The sequence below is a fragment of the Mus caroli genome, unplaced genomic scaffold (genome assembly GCF_978045245.1).
Source record: "Mus caroli unplaced genomic scaffold, Mus_caroli_1 scaffold_16, whole genome shotgun sequence".
Lineage (NCBI taxonomy): Eukaryota > Metazoa > Chordata > Mammalia > Rodentia > Muridae > Mus > Mus caroli.
The window spans coordinates 100,961,568-100,975,655 of NW_028227271.1; the positions used below are offsets into that span (position 1 = coordinate 100,961,568).

The 14,088-nt window shown below is 38.5% G+C and overlaps 1 non-coding gene across 1 annotated transcript; it reads left to right on the forward strand.

Moving 5' to 3' along the window:
- Window positions 1-7,096: 7,096 nt before the first annotated feature.
- On the forward strand, window positions 7,097-7,219 carry LOC115029499 (U6atac minor spliceosomal RNA). Its single transcript, XR_003835068.1, has one exon. It is a non-coding gene; the product is annotated as a U6atac minor spliceosomal RNA (small nuclear RNA).
- The last annotated feature ends 6,869 nt before the right edge of the window (window positions 7,220-14,088 follow it).

Here is a 14,088-nt window from a genome sequence, read left to right on the forward strand (position 1 = left end):
AAAAAGGAATAGAGGAAAGGAAAGGAGCATGAGGAGGACGAAAGAAGAACAGGAAATAGGAGGTGAAGAAGAGGAGAAGGAAGAAGATGAGGAAGAATAGGAAAAAGTGATATGGAGGCAGAAGGAGGAGCAAGAAGAAGAAGGATTGTCTGTGGGTAAAGTCTAGCAGAAGAGAGGATCAAGAACTGAGCTCCTGATGATCCATTCTAAACGTATAACTTCCTGTTTGGGTAACAACGAACATTGAAACAAATAAAAATCCTACAGTAAAACTTCAGTAACCCTGGGTATCTATAGTGAGTAAAATGTTTCAAGGAATATTTACATCTCTCTCCCTCATCTTTGTTCTTACCAGAACAGCAATGTGCATTACTCATAGTTTGCAGGTAAGCTGTAACTTACCTGTAAATGGCTGAAACTAATGAAGGACAAACAGCTTATATTTTATCACAGCTAGCTAGGGGTAGAACAGGTTGGCAAATCTTTTAACCTCTCTGCAGTATTTATTAGCTGCACCTCTCTAGTAAAATAAATCTTCATCTACAGACTGAGTTTTGCAAACTGTGATGGTGTCTGAAAATATTTACCAACCTTCGGTGGGTGGGCTCCTCTCACTTTATTCTTTCCCTTACCTCAGTTACATTTCTACTGGTGTCTCAGTCCTACACACTGGTAAGCTAAGGTCTTATCATATGACATTCTTTCTGCCTAGAAAGGGATACCTCCCATTATATCCTAGTACATACTGATCTTCTTTTTGTTTAAAGTGTATCTTCCTTGTATTATATTTGTACTTAAATACTATTTACTAATATCAAGTTTTAATTTTATTTATTTAGGCTGTTCTTTGATGTCTCTTTCTCCTATTAACCTTAAAATACCATGAAGGCAGACCAGTATTATCCTTACTACCTATTCCAATGCCTGGTTCACAGAAATTGTTCAGTTAAACAGTTAAGAGAATGGCTGAGATGACTTCTGATGTGGAAATCATGGTCTTTCTGAAATAATTTGTTCATGTCAAAAATTCAATCTAGATCATATACCTTGAGAATCACTTCATCTATGTCTAAATCTGGATCCCAACCCCAACCTATTTGGACTTAATTCCTATGAAGTGAAGCCCGGAAATCTTTGTCTTTACATTAAGCCTCTTAAATGTGTCTGATACAAATAGTCCATGGTCAGTATTTCGAAAAACATTGCCAAGAACAAGATGTTTCCAACGAAAGTAAATAAAAATCTGTTCTACCATTGGGTTGCATCCAAACTAAAGATGATTGGTGGGAAGAATGAAGCTGCAGAACACAAATGATGAGTGTCTGAAAGGGTTGAGAATAGCTCTAAAACAGGAGGCAGTTAAATCCTGAATTATAATACTGTATATCTTTATTATCTTCTCAGTTTTAATTGTCAGGGTAGACCACATATCAATATGCCTCTGTATATCTTGAATAGTCTTCTTTTTACATGAAATAGAAGGTAACAAGAAAACGTTGTAAAAATTGATTAAAGGCACTTTCTTGTTGGTCTGATATCAGGCATCTACCACCTCTGGCTCCTAAGGATTTTTCTACATCCTCTTCCACATAGATATCTGGGCCTTTAGGAGAGGGGTTTTGATAAAGACATCCCATTTGAGACAGACTTCTCCAAATTCTCTTACTCTCCTCTCATTGTCCAATTTTGGATCTCTGTGTTGTTTCTCATCTACTGGAAGATGAAGCTTCTCTGATGACAAATGAGTAATTCAGTGATCTGTGGCTATAGCAATAAATCATTTTATTGCTTTGTTCCTTTAGCAGAATAAAAGCATCAGGTTTTCTCTAGGTCCCTGATCTATCTAGTCTCAGGTTCTTTGCCTGAACAGTGTCAGGCACGGATTCCATCTTGTGGAGTGGGCCTTAAATCCATTCAGAAAATGGTCAGTTACTCCCATGACATTGGTGACATGGTTGAACCAGTACATCTTGGAGATAGGTTGAGAATGTAGGCTGCAGGGTTTATAGCTGGGTGATATTCAGGATTGCTTTTACTTCTGGTAGCAGGCAGCATACCTTTAGCACCATGAATGTCAATCAGCCATGTTGATACTTCTGGTTTGGGCACCAGCTTTATTTCTCTGAGTTTGATGATATCACTTGAGTGAAGTGTCCTCAGAAAGTCTCGTCCCTTTCCTACAAAAGTTTATTCCTACACATGCTATTAAAATTGAGACTTTTGTAAATAAGACTGTTGCTTCATTTTTATTGATTTTTAAATTATTTGGAAATTGATGATGCATGCATATGAGTCAAAGTCTAAAACACACTCCAGGATAGCGCGTGAAAGCCATCTTCTGGCACTTTTCCCTGGCTTACTTCCTCCTGTGGTTTTAAAAGGTCTTTTCACATGTTTGATTTTCCACTAACAGAAATAGTCTTACATATGATAAAAACGACAGATAATGTTTTCTACCCTTTTCCATTTAGCTATACCAGAGTTCAGCATTATGTCACCTATTTGACCTTTTTCTCTGAGCTACTTACTGAAAACATTTCTTATTTACTACAGGATGCTTTTGTAACTTAATTTATCTAATCTCAATGAATAAACAACTTTTTTGCCTCTGACAGTTTAGTAGATATTGATGTAAATATTGCTTATTTGCCTTCTGCTCTTAGAAACCTCCAATGAATAGTGTTTGTCTGCTTCCTTTCCTGGCCTCTAAATGCTAAGATTCCTAGAGAAATGAGCTTAGGTCATCTTTACATTCACCATTCGAATCCTTTATCGAAAGATTACCTAGTCTTAAATATTGACATGTTCACCACGTTCAAATTATACCTTTCAATTCCTCTCCTGCATGTGAAAATCTCTTTCTTAAAATCTCCAATGACTTCCTGGCTTACGTCATGGCTGTTCTGAGGTCTGTTCTTCATGTATGTGTAAATGGCTCACTTTTTCAAGGAGACATCCATATCTAGTAAATCACCAGAGTCTATGAGGTATAACACGCCGCTGCGGTGAACCCATATATTTCTCTTGCAATGACTTCAATAGACTGTTAATGGGACAGTTCGTTTTATCTTTATCTTTCTCCACTCATTCATTTTCCACAGGACACTCATTCTTTTCAAAACACCCAAAGTGGTCTGATTTATTGTCCCTTTATTGTCTGCTTTATTGATTGTATAGGACAGTCTTTCTTCAGCTCTTCCTGCTCATGATTTAGTTTATGCCACCAAGTAAGCCTTCCGGCTTCTGTATGGACATCTTCTAGATTTCTCAGGCTATTCTCTAGGAGAGTGCCTCACTGGATGGTGAACAGAAAGTATCATAAATTATAAGGGTTTCATTTACATAATGTTTAAATTGCATTTTTTTTCCTTTGCTAGTAGGCTATAGGAGAAATTCTACCCAACAGGAGCATTTAGTAGAAGGATGCCCAATTTTGTTCTAAGGCCTCTAGGAAATAACAGGGAAAATAAATACCTCAACACTGAGATATGTAGGCCGTAAAACTTGCTTCTACACCCGTGCACATGCTTGTAGCACTAACCAGACTCCATGGTTTGTTTGTTTGTTTGTTTGTTTTTAAAAGAAAGATCCCATGAACCTGGAAGGAAAAAGTTGTAGCACGGGCTAGAGGGAATGGTGGTAGAGTTGGTCAAATTATATTATATGCATGTATGGAATTCTTAAACAATAAAAGTTGACATCCTAAGAAACACAGACAGAATAAGGGTGAGAGTGAATCTAAGAGACAGACACTAATTATAATGTAGGTTGAAGAAAAAAAAAAGGTGAGCTTAATGGCAAATCAAGATGAAGTGTGTAGAAATAGCAGAAAAACAAAATCTTTCCTGGATCCACTATGTGACTCAATTAATGATGATGACGATGATGCTCATTAAATAAAGGACATGAATGCAGAGGAATACATATATTCTCTAAACAACAGGACTCAAAACAGCACTTTCAAAGATTTTGGAAAGGTACTGTAGATATGAGAGTGAGAGAAGGGTCTGGGAAAGGAAATAGCAGAGAGAAGGCTTCTGCTTCCATAGCCTCCAGCAAGCAATGAAACTAGGAAACCAGAGACGGAAAAGTTTAGTAATTCCTTTAAGTGTTTGGAAAATGCGTGCTACTATTAAAATTAAAATAATAAAGTGTAGGAATTCTCTAAAATAGAGTCTCAAATTCTATAAGAAATGTTAATAAAACTGAAAAGACAATGAATGAATTCTTTCACAAGAATTTAAATTAAACTAATTTTATTTATGAAATTTGTAACTGCAAAAGAAAAAAAAAAACAAACCCAAAATAACAAAAACAAGCAAGCAAACAAAGAAAGAAAAAAATCACAAAAGATTGAGAAGAACCTTCTAATAAAAAGACAAGGATGGTTACAAGGACATAGGAAAAGAACTTCTTACCCAGTTTTGTACCATCTGAGATGCAAGAATTTTACTACAAGTTCAGCAACATGGTTCAGTTTGTAAAATATTTGCCTTGGAAGCCTGGAAACTTAAGAGTTCAGTCCCCAGAACCCATAGTAGAAAGATAGAAGTGACTCCCCCCAATGTTGTCCTCTGTTCTTCACACGTGTGCCATGCCATACACTTGTACTCTCATACATGCACATCATATACACACACACACATACACATCCTCACACACACACATACACACACACACACACACACATCTCCTACATGCACATCATACACACACACGCACACACACTAATAATAATAATAATAATAATAATAATAATAATAATAGATTTAAGTGAATTTTAACATTGTGCATGCATATACATCCATAATTTTTTTCTTTTAATCATATGTATTTGTCAGCCTACCTATTGAGCATCATCTTAAAATACCAGTTTCTCTTGTTGTAAGATACCTAGAATCCCTGACTAATGCTTTCCTGGCTCACCAACATTTTAGCCTGTCATAGCAAAATCCTCCTTAAAACCCATTAGTGGGGCTGGAGAGATGGTTCAGTGGTTAAGAGCACTGACTATCTGTAATGGGATCTGATGCCCTCTTCTGGTCTGTCTGAAGACAGAGGCAGTGTACTTATATAAAGTAAATAAATAAACAAACAAATAAATAAATAAATCTTTTTTAAGAAACCCATTAGCTATTTACATGCAGGGGGAAAATATGAAACATGAGCAAGGCTGCCTTAAAGGAATAAAGATGAAGCAACAAAGTAGCATTAATTCACTACTTTATAGACTTGCAGTCACGCACATATGTCGCTTTTTAGTAATCATTAGCATTAATATAAGGTGCACTTTATTATTTCCATTGTGAAGATTAAACATAATCTCTATAATGACTGGTTTGAGATACTATTTTTATTGAAAGGCAAAATACATATCAAAACAAGAACAGGTAATTGTACAGTGGAATGACTTCTAACATACCTAAGTAGATACCACCCATGGATGTAAAATGTCCCCACTATTCCATTTCTCACACCTCATTCTTTTCTTCTTTTTTAGGATAACAATATATTTTTCTTTTACTGAAAATGGATTTTTTCTCACATAATGTATCACTGTTATAGCTTTCCCTGCCTCTGCTCCTCTTAATTCTGCTTTACCTCCCCTCTCATATGGACAAACTTCCTTTCTGTCTCTCACTAGAAAACAGCCAAGAATGATGCGTGCCACTAATTCCAGCACTAGGGAGACAGAGGCAAGTGGATCTTTGTGAGTTTAAAGGCAACCTGGTCTATAAGTGATTTCTAGGACAGACAGGATTGTTACACAGAGCAACACTGTCTTGAAATAAAAAACAATTAAAAACAACAACAACAATAACAGTCTTGTAGAGGAGAGTAATAAAATTAAGAATATCTGGAATAAAAACCTAACACATTGGAATACAACAAAACAAACAAAGGAATACAGAAACCAGGTTATTCATTCAGGATGGAGCAAAGACGGTGCCGAATAAACAGAGAGAAAATATATACTAAAATGAAACAAAGATTAAACACAAACAGAGAAAACACAAAAGCGCTGATACAACATTCTGAGACAAGCAATCTCCATAAGATGCAACTGAGTTCATTTTCTGTTGGCCATCAACTGCTGTGCTTGCAGCCTACACTTAACCGTAGTAAGAGTCTCTTAGGGCAAACTAAATTTTTATTTGCAAGTAATTATCAATTGGAGGTTGCATCTAGGGATGGGGACATGTGTTCACTTCTTTCAGCTCTAGTACTGCATCTCGTACAGACCCATGCGGGCCCTGCACATGCTACCTCAGTCACTGTGAGTTCACATGTACAAAGATCATGCTGATTGAGAGGCCCTTGTTTTTTTGGTGTTATCCACTCCCTCTGTCTCTTCACTCTTTCCACCTCATCTTACACAGGTTTCTTTGAGCCCTAAGGGGAAGGATTTGATTGAGACACACAATTTGATGGAGAGGGAAAGAGCTGGGTATTCCAAAGTCCCTTACTCTCTGTATAATGCCTGGCTATGGGTCTCTCTTTATTCCCTTCTGCTGCAGGAGGAAACTCTTCTGATGATGGCTGAGCAAGTCACTGATCTGCTTTCTGGCTGCCATGCTGCCTAATGATATTCAATAGAGATGTCTAATCATGAGACTAAGAGAAAAAATTAAAGCAAATAATTAAAGGATATTCCAGTAGGAGAAAAAAAAAAACTAAGATGAGGGAACTCTTGGAGCCCAAAGAGACCCAAGGGTATATTTAACAGCAAATTGTTAAATTGCAAGTTTTATTGAGGAAAAAAAAATCTCACAAAACGAGAAGTAGCAGAGGATTTGTGGGACCTGTTCTCTGTTCTCTACAGGAAGAAGCAGAGAAAAGAAAGCAGGACATTCCTCCTCTAGCATATGTATGACAAGGTGGGGCCAGATAGATTCCTATGCAACAGTGTGGCTTCCTCCCTCAAAATGATCCTATTCAGAAGAAGAGCCAGCTTCTTCTGATTGGCTGATACAGCTTTGCCAGACTGAGAGTCCCTAGAGGCATCTGGATGTCTCTCCTTGCCTAGTAGAGAAGGAATCTCAAGAAGTTGAGAGTAATCAACTCTTCAAATGCTGCTTGTAACCTGAGGACCAGGGTGTTGTATGAAAGGAGAGAAAGCTTAGCACTCCCGTATAAGAACAGAAGGGACCACTGGGCCTAACACCTTCTATAAGGTTAAAGCATTGCCACACTTTGCAACATCTAGCCACTTAAACATCAAGTCCCTCATTGACAAGAGCTTGTTCACAAGAGTCTTGCTTTCATAGGTAAAAGAAAGTTAATAATAATAAATACTACTACACTACTATTACTACTACTACTACTACTACTACTAATAATAATAATAATAACACAAAGGTAAGGAAGGGGAGTAAATCTGAGAAGAGTTTGGGTTAGGGTAAATATGATCAAATTTCCCATGAACCACTCAAAGGACTACTGGAAGAGTCTAATCATCTAGAAAAAGAAGAGAAGAGGACAGAGAGTTGATAATAGGATTTATCAGGCTGTCACAAAATTTCAGAGGATTTTATAGAGGAAAACCCTGGGTGGAATGCCAAAAGAACATGTGGAGAAGAGGTGGAAATAATGAATGTAGGAAAACTTTGAAAGGAGTTTTGCTGTTAAGAGAGGGAGAGGGGTGAGTGCTATGCTCTTTTTCTTAAAGCAGTGTTTCTCAGCCTTCTTAATGCTTCTACCCTTTAATACAGCTCCTCATGTTGTGCTGACCCCAAACATTAATGTTTTTGCTACTGCATAACTGTAGTTTCTGCTACTGTTATGAATCATAATATAAATATCTGATATGCAAGATATCTGATTTGTGACACACACACACCCAAAGGAGTCATGATCCACAAGTTGAGAACCACTGTTTTAAAGCAAAAGCAAACACAGTAGTATTTCCATCTAATTCCAGAGAATTGATAAGGAGCAAAAGCTAATAGCAGAAGATGAGGAAAACATCAAGGCCCTGATTGACATCACAAGCATCTTGTTTTCATAGGCAAAAAAAAAAACCCTACTATAATGGACATAACGAAATATTATACTCAGGCCAATGCTGGAGGGTGTGGAAGGTATGATGGGTGGGTGGTGGTGAGTCTACAGGTGTCCCTGAGTTCTTCAATCCTTTTAGTGATACCAACTGACCATGAGGGTGAACAAGTCATGTTGGATGTTTGAGGGAGATGCGAAGTCTGAGTAATCAAGAGGACTTACATGATCTTGCACATAATTGGTAGGTCACTCTTGATGGGCTCAGACGGGGAGTAAGTAGCATTCCTCAGAAAATAAGTAGCTGGAATTTTATGCATTATCCATCCAGAAAATCAGAAAGGACTTTTCCAGTAGTCCTTTGAGTGGTTCATGGGAATTTTGATCATATTTACCCTAACCCAAACTCTTCTCAGATTTACTCCCCTTCCTTACTCACCCAACTTTGTGTTATTATTATTATTATTTATTAGTAGTAGTAGTAGTAGTGTAGTAGTATTTTATCTAAGTAAAATTCATCCAGAAAAAAAATATAAGCCTGTCTGAGCATATGACACTCATAAGGCATAAACCCCTGGTTATCTTTTATGCCTTAGCATAGAAAAGCTGAGTTTCAACATGTTTGCTTTTCATTGCAACACTTCGCCTAGGCTACTGGGAACCATAGGCCAATTCCCTGTTAGACTCTCTGCATTTTACTTTAGTTATTATTTAACAGAAGCCATATCAGCTATGAGGCACATCCAGGGGAAGGGTCATTCTTTGAGTTCCTGTTAAGATAGATGTGAGAATCCTCCTTACCCTCTTTCTCTGCTCCCTATCTCCCTGTTTACTGTGACTCATGAGAAAAATTCAGTCTTTTCTGCTTCATGTTGGTGACAGTGAGTCAGCAGACCATGGATCTCATGAGAGATTCAGTTGATGAGATTAAAAAAAAAATTGAGGTTGCCCCCCATCATATGTAATTTGTATGTTCGGGTCTGTTTTAGTGTAGCCATAAAACAGTAATTTCTCTATGCCCAAAGAACATGGGATAGCCCCTGTCTCACTTGTTTTCAGTGGACACTAAAGTGAGACTTTTAAAAAGACTTTAATGAGCTTTGCAGATCTTCTCACTTTGAGCATTTGATGTTTTCAAAGTGATGTTAATTTTAAAGGAAGTACTAAGAATTCAGCAGTCCATAGATGAACTCTGGGAGAAATATTTTGATTTGGGTTTGAAATAGATGATAAAGTATGTACGATGGATGGTGTCTTAGTCAGGGTTTCTATTCCTGCACAAACATCATGACCAAGAAGCAAGTTGGGGAGGAAAGGGTTTATTCAGCTTACACTTCCATGCTGCTGTTCATCATCAAAGAAAGTCAGGACTGGAACTCAGACAGGTCAGGGAGCAGGAGCTGATACAGAGGCCATGGAGGGATGTTCTTTACTGGCTTGCCTCCCCTGGCTTGCTCAGCCTACTCTCTTATAGAACCCAAGACTACCAGCCCAGGGATGGTCCCACCCACAAGGGGCCTTTCCCCCTTGATCACTAATTGAGAAAATGCCTCACAGTTGGATCTCATGGAGGCATTTCCTCAACTGAAGCTCCTTTCTCTGTGATAACTCAGCTGTGTCAAGTTGACACAAATATAGCCAGTACAATTGACCCCTTGTCAACTTGACACACAAACACATCACTAGTAAGCCTCAACCCTTACATTCTTATTCATCCCCAAGATCTAAATAACTTTAAAAGTCCCACAGTCTTCACATATTCTTAAAATTTCAATCTCTTTAAAATATCCATCTCTTTTAAAATCCAAACTCTTTTTAAAATTAAAAGTCTCTTAACTGTGGGCTCCACTAAAACAGTTTCTTCCTTCAAGAGGGAAAATATCAGGGCACAGTCACAATCAAAGCAAAAATCAATCTCCAACCGTCCAACGTCTGGGATCCAACTCACGATCTTCTGGGCTCCTCCAAGGGCTTGGGTCACTTCTCCAGCCATGCCCTTTGTAGCACACACGTCATCCTCTAGGCTCCAGATGCCTGTACTCCACTGCTGCTGCTGCTCTTGGTGGTCATCTCATGGTACTGGCATCTCCAAAACACTGCATGACCCCTTCAGTCCTGGGCCTTCAATTACAACTGAGGCTGCACCTTCACCAATGACCTTCCATGGCCTCTCACAGTGCCGAGCCTCAGCTGTTCTGTGTGACCCCTTCATGCCTTCAAAACCAGTACCACCTGGGTGACCCTTACACATTACCAAGTCCCACTGCAGAAGGAGTACAACCTTGCCTATCTCTGGAACACAGCCTCTTTGTGCTTTCAGAAAACACTTCCCAGAAGATGTCACCTCAACGATGCTGGTCTCTTCTTGATCACCGCTAATTTCTTAGCTCCAGCTAACCAGCATCAATAGTCCCAGTAATGCAAAGTTTTTGCTTTAGTAGTTCTGGTATCTTGTTAATCACAGCTGATTCTTCAGCCCCAGCTTACCAGAACTACAAAATCTTCACAATCAAAACAGCAAAGGCCCTGAAAAGAGTCTTTAATTTTCCCTCTGAAATTTCACAAACCAGACCTCCATCTTCTGCACTGTTCTCAACATTATCTTCCAAACTCCTACACAACATCTGACAGAGCTCTTAACAACAAATGGATCTTCAAGCCCAAAGTTCCAAAGTCCTTCCACAGTCCTCCCCAAAACATGGTCAGGTTGTCACAGGAATACCCCACTCTGCTGGTACCAATTTGTCTTAGTCAGGGTTTCTATTCCTACACAAACATCATGACCAAGAAGCAAGTTGGGGAGGAAAGGGTTTATTCAGCTTACACTTCCATGCTGCTGTTCATCATCAAAGGAAGTCAGGACTGGAACTCAGACAGGTCAGGGAGCAGGAGCTGATACAGAGGCCATGGAGGGATGTTCTTTACTGGCTTGCCTCCCCTGGCTTGCTCAGCCTACTCTCTTATAGAACCCAAGACTACCAGCCCAGGGATGGTCCCACCCACAAGGGGCCTTTCCCCCTTGATCACTAATTGAGAAAATGCCTCACAGTTGGATCTCATGGAGGCATTTCCTCAACTGAAGCTCCTTCCTCTGTGATAACTCCAGCTGTGTCAAGTTGACACAAAAATAGCCAGTACAGATGGAAAGGGGATAAAATTATATGGATAACTCCTGATGCTTTGATTCATTAAATATTGATTTCATAAACAGTACCCTTATTGTTTGTCTAATTATAACATACAGAATATGCAAGGGCTGTTCTGCAGTAACCTTGTATACCTGCAAAATACTACTAAACTCATATGAAACATACTGCAGGTTACAGGGGCTATGCACACACATAAACAAAACTAAAGAGGAAAGAATACAACTGTGGTTCAGTGCCCACTGGCCTATACAGTAGTATTCTGCCTGTGTGGCATCAATTTGCTAATATAACCATAAAACTGAATATATTTTACATAGAAACTGCATCTTTTCAAGAAAGAACATTTGAGATGCCAGTTTCTCCAAGGAGGAAAAGTAAGTTATATCATGCCACAGACATAGTACGTTTGGATCATTCACACATTAAAAAAAAACCAAAAAAACAGGTTTAAAGGAGTCACTGGGGACCTAAAGTCTTTACCTCTTATACAATAATGGTCAATATTATCAGATTAGGAAGTTTAGGGCATATGTAGATGAAGAAAGAGATTTATTATTCTAAGCATTATTTTATGCATTAAAGTTTATGAGAAACACTAATTAAAATTTTGTTGAAGTAACAGATTATTTAATTGTTGCGTGAACTCAGTCATATTATATATATATGTATATATATGTGTGTATGTATATATATGGATATATATATATATATATATATATATATATTCTACAGTGATTCATTTACTTTAGATGATGATTTCTAGACTTACTCCTGACATTATATAGTTCCCACTCATTCAGCAAGGCTACAACCAACATTTTCTTTTCTTGCTATGTATGTTCTACTTCACATTAGAGAAATAGAGAAGAATAGAAATTCAAGTTTCAGGAGACTTGGCCACACTCAGCTATGAGAGGCAGAGGCCTCTACCCTAAATTACAGGTGATACCTTTTTAGGGAATATGTTGTTATGGAATCTTATGCAGACTGGCTGCAGTGTAAAGGAATATTGTGTCAAGAAGGAGGAACTCTTGAAAAGGTATAGAGGTTAGGACATCCAAGCCCACTTCCTCGTGAAAGGAGTCCTCCTGGAAATATTGATGGAGCTGCTATGTTACTTTCATGTGCCACATGGCCTCTATCTTCTGGTATGCAGAGAATTTCAGAAAGATATATATGTTTATAAAAGGATAAGCTAGAAGTTAAGACCAGTTCACATTAAAATCCCTGCTAAGCTGATAGCCACTTAATGTTGAAGATGTTACATAACCTTGTTAAAGTTGGTTTCTTTATCTTAAGGAAAAGATAAGAGCATAGAACAGGATTACATTGCAAATCATGAGAAAAATAAACACAATTCACAGCACGTACAAATGCATAATAAATTTTCATAGAAAAATGTACAAATCCTTGCTAGAATTCCTGGTGATACTGAAATATGAAATAAACATAGTCTTCCTTAAATAACAAAATTTTAAATGGAATGGAATTTTAAAAAAAAATTTTGTAACATCCTGTATGGGAAACTTTGACAGTGTTTTTACGTCCCCTCTTCAGCCCTTTGTGTTTTGTTTAATACACATCTTATTTCTCTATGTGTGTACCTGGCAACTCACTGCTATGTATATTTTTATTATATATTTTCTTTATTTATATTTCAAATGGTTTTCCTGGTTTCCCCTCTAAAAACCCCCTATCCCATCCACCCTCTCCTGCTCACCAACCCACCCACTCTCACTTCCCTGTCCTGGCATTCCCCTACACTGGGGCATCCACCCTTTACAGGATCCAGAGCTTCTCCTCTCATTGATGTTCGAAAGGCCACCCTCTGCTACATATGCGGCTGGAGCCATGGGTCCCTTCATGTGTATTCTTTGGTTTAATCCCTGGGAGCTCTGGGGGCACTGGTTGGTTCATATTGTTGTTCCTTCTATGGGGATGCTGAGCCCTTCAGAACCTTCAGTCCTTTCTCTAGCTCCTTCATTGGGGACCCTGTGCTCAGTCCAATGGTAGGCTGTGAGCATCCACCTCTGTATTTGTCAGGCACTGTTGGAGGCTCTCAGGAGAGAGCTATGGCTGGCTTCTGTCAGCAAGCACTTGTTGTCATCCACAAAAGTGTCTGGGTTTGGTAGTTGTATATGGGGTGGAGAATGGAATTTTGAAGAAAGCTTCAAATTTTATTAGCTGCATGGGGATAAATAGTGAACCCAGGGGATAATACACCCAATGTATCTATGTAAAACCAAAATCACTTTGAAGGATTTTTATACAAGTAGAGGGTTGGTTATTACAAATACCCATTTGAGGGACAAAGAAGATATAATATAAATACACATATTCTTCTACTACCTCTGCTCTTTTCAATATAGTGCCCAAGGCACTAACCAGAGGAACAAGACAAGACAGAGGAGTTAAAATGAAGGAAATGTAGAACTCAAATTATTCTTTTTAAGTAATTAATTTACTTATTTACATTTCAAATCTCTCCCCCTTCCTGGTCTCCCCTCCCAGAATTCTTCATCCCATTCCCCTTCCCCTTTGCCTCTGAAAGGGTACTTCCCCACCTACCCACAACTCCTACAACAACCACCTTACCCACTATGAACATGTGTCCTTGTGGTATGGTATAGCATCTTTTGGGTATATGCCCAGGAGCAGTGTAGCTGAGTCTTTAGGTAGAACTATTTCCAATTTCTGAGGAAAGACTACATTGATTTCCAGAGTGGTTGTACCAATTTACAATCCCGCTAGCAATGGAAGAATGTTCCTCTTTCTCTGCATCCTCCCCTGAGTTTTTGATCTTAGCCATTCTGATTGGTGTGAAGTGGAATCTCAGGGTCATTTTGGTTTGTATTTCCCTGATCACTAAGGATGCTGAACATTTCTTTAAGTACTTCTCAACCATTTGAGAATCCTCTGCTGAGAGTTCTATGATTAGCTC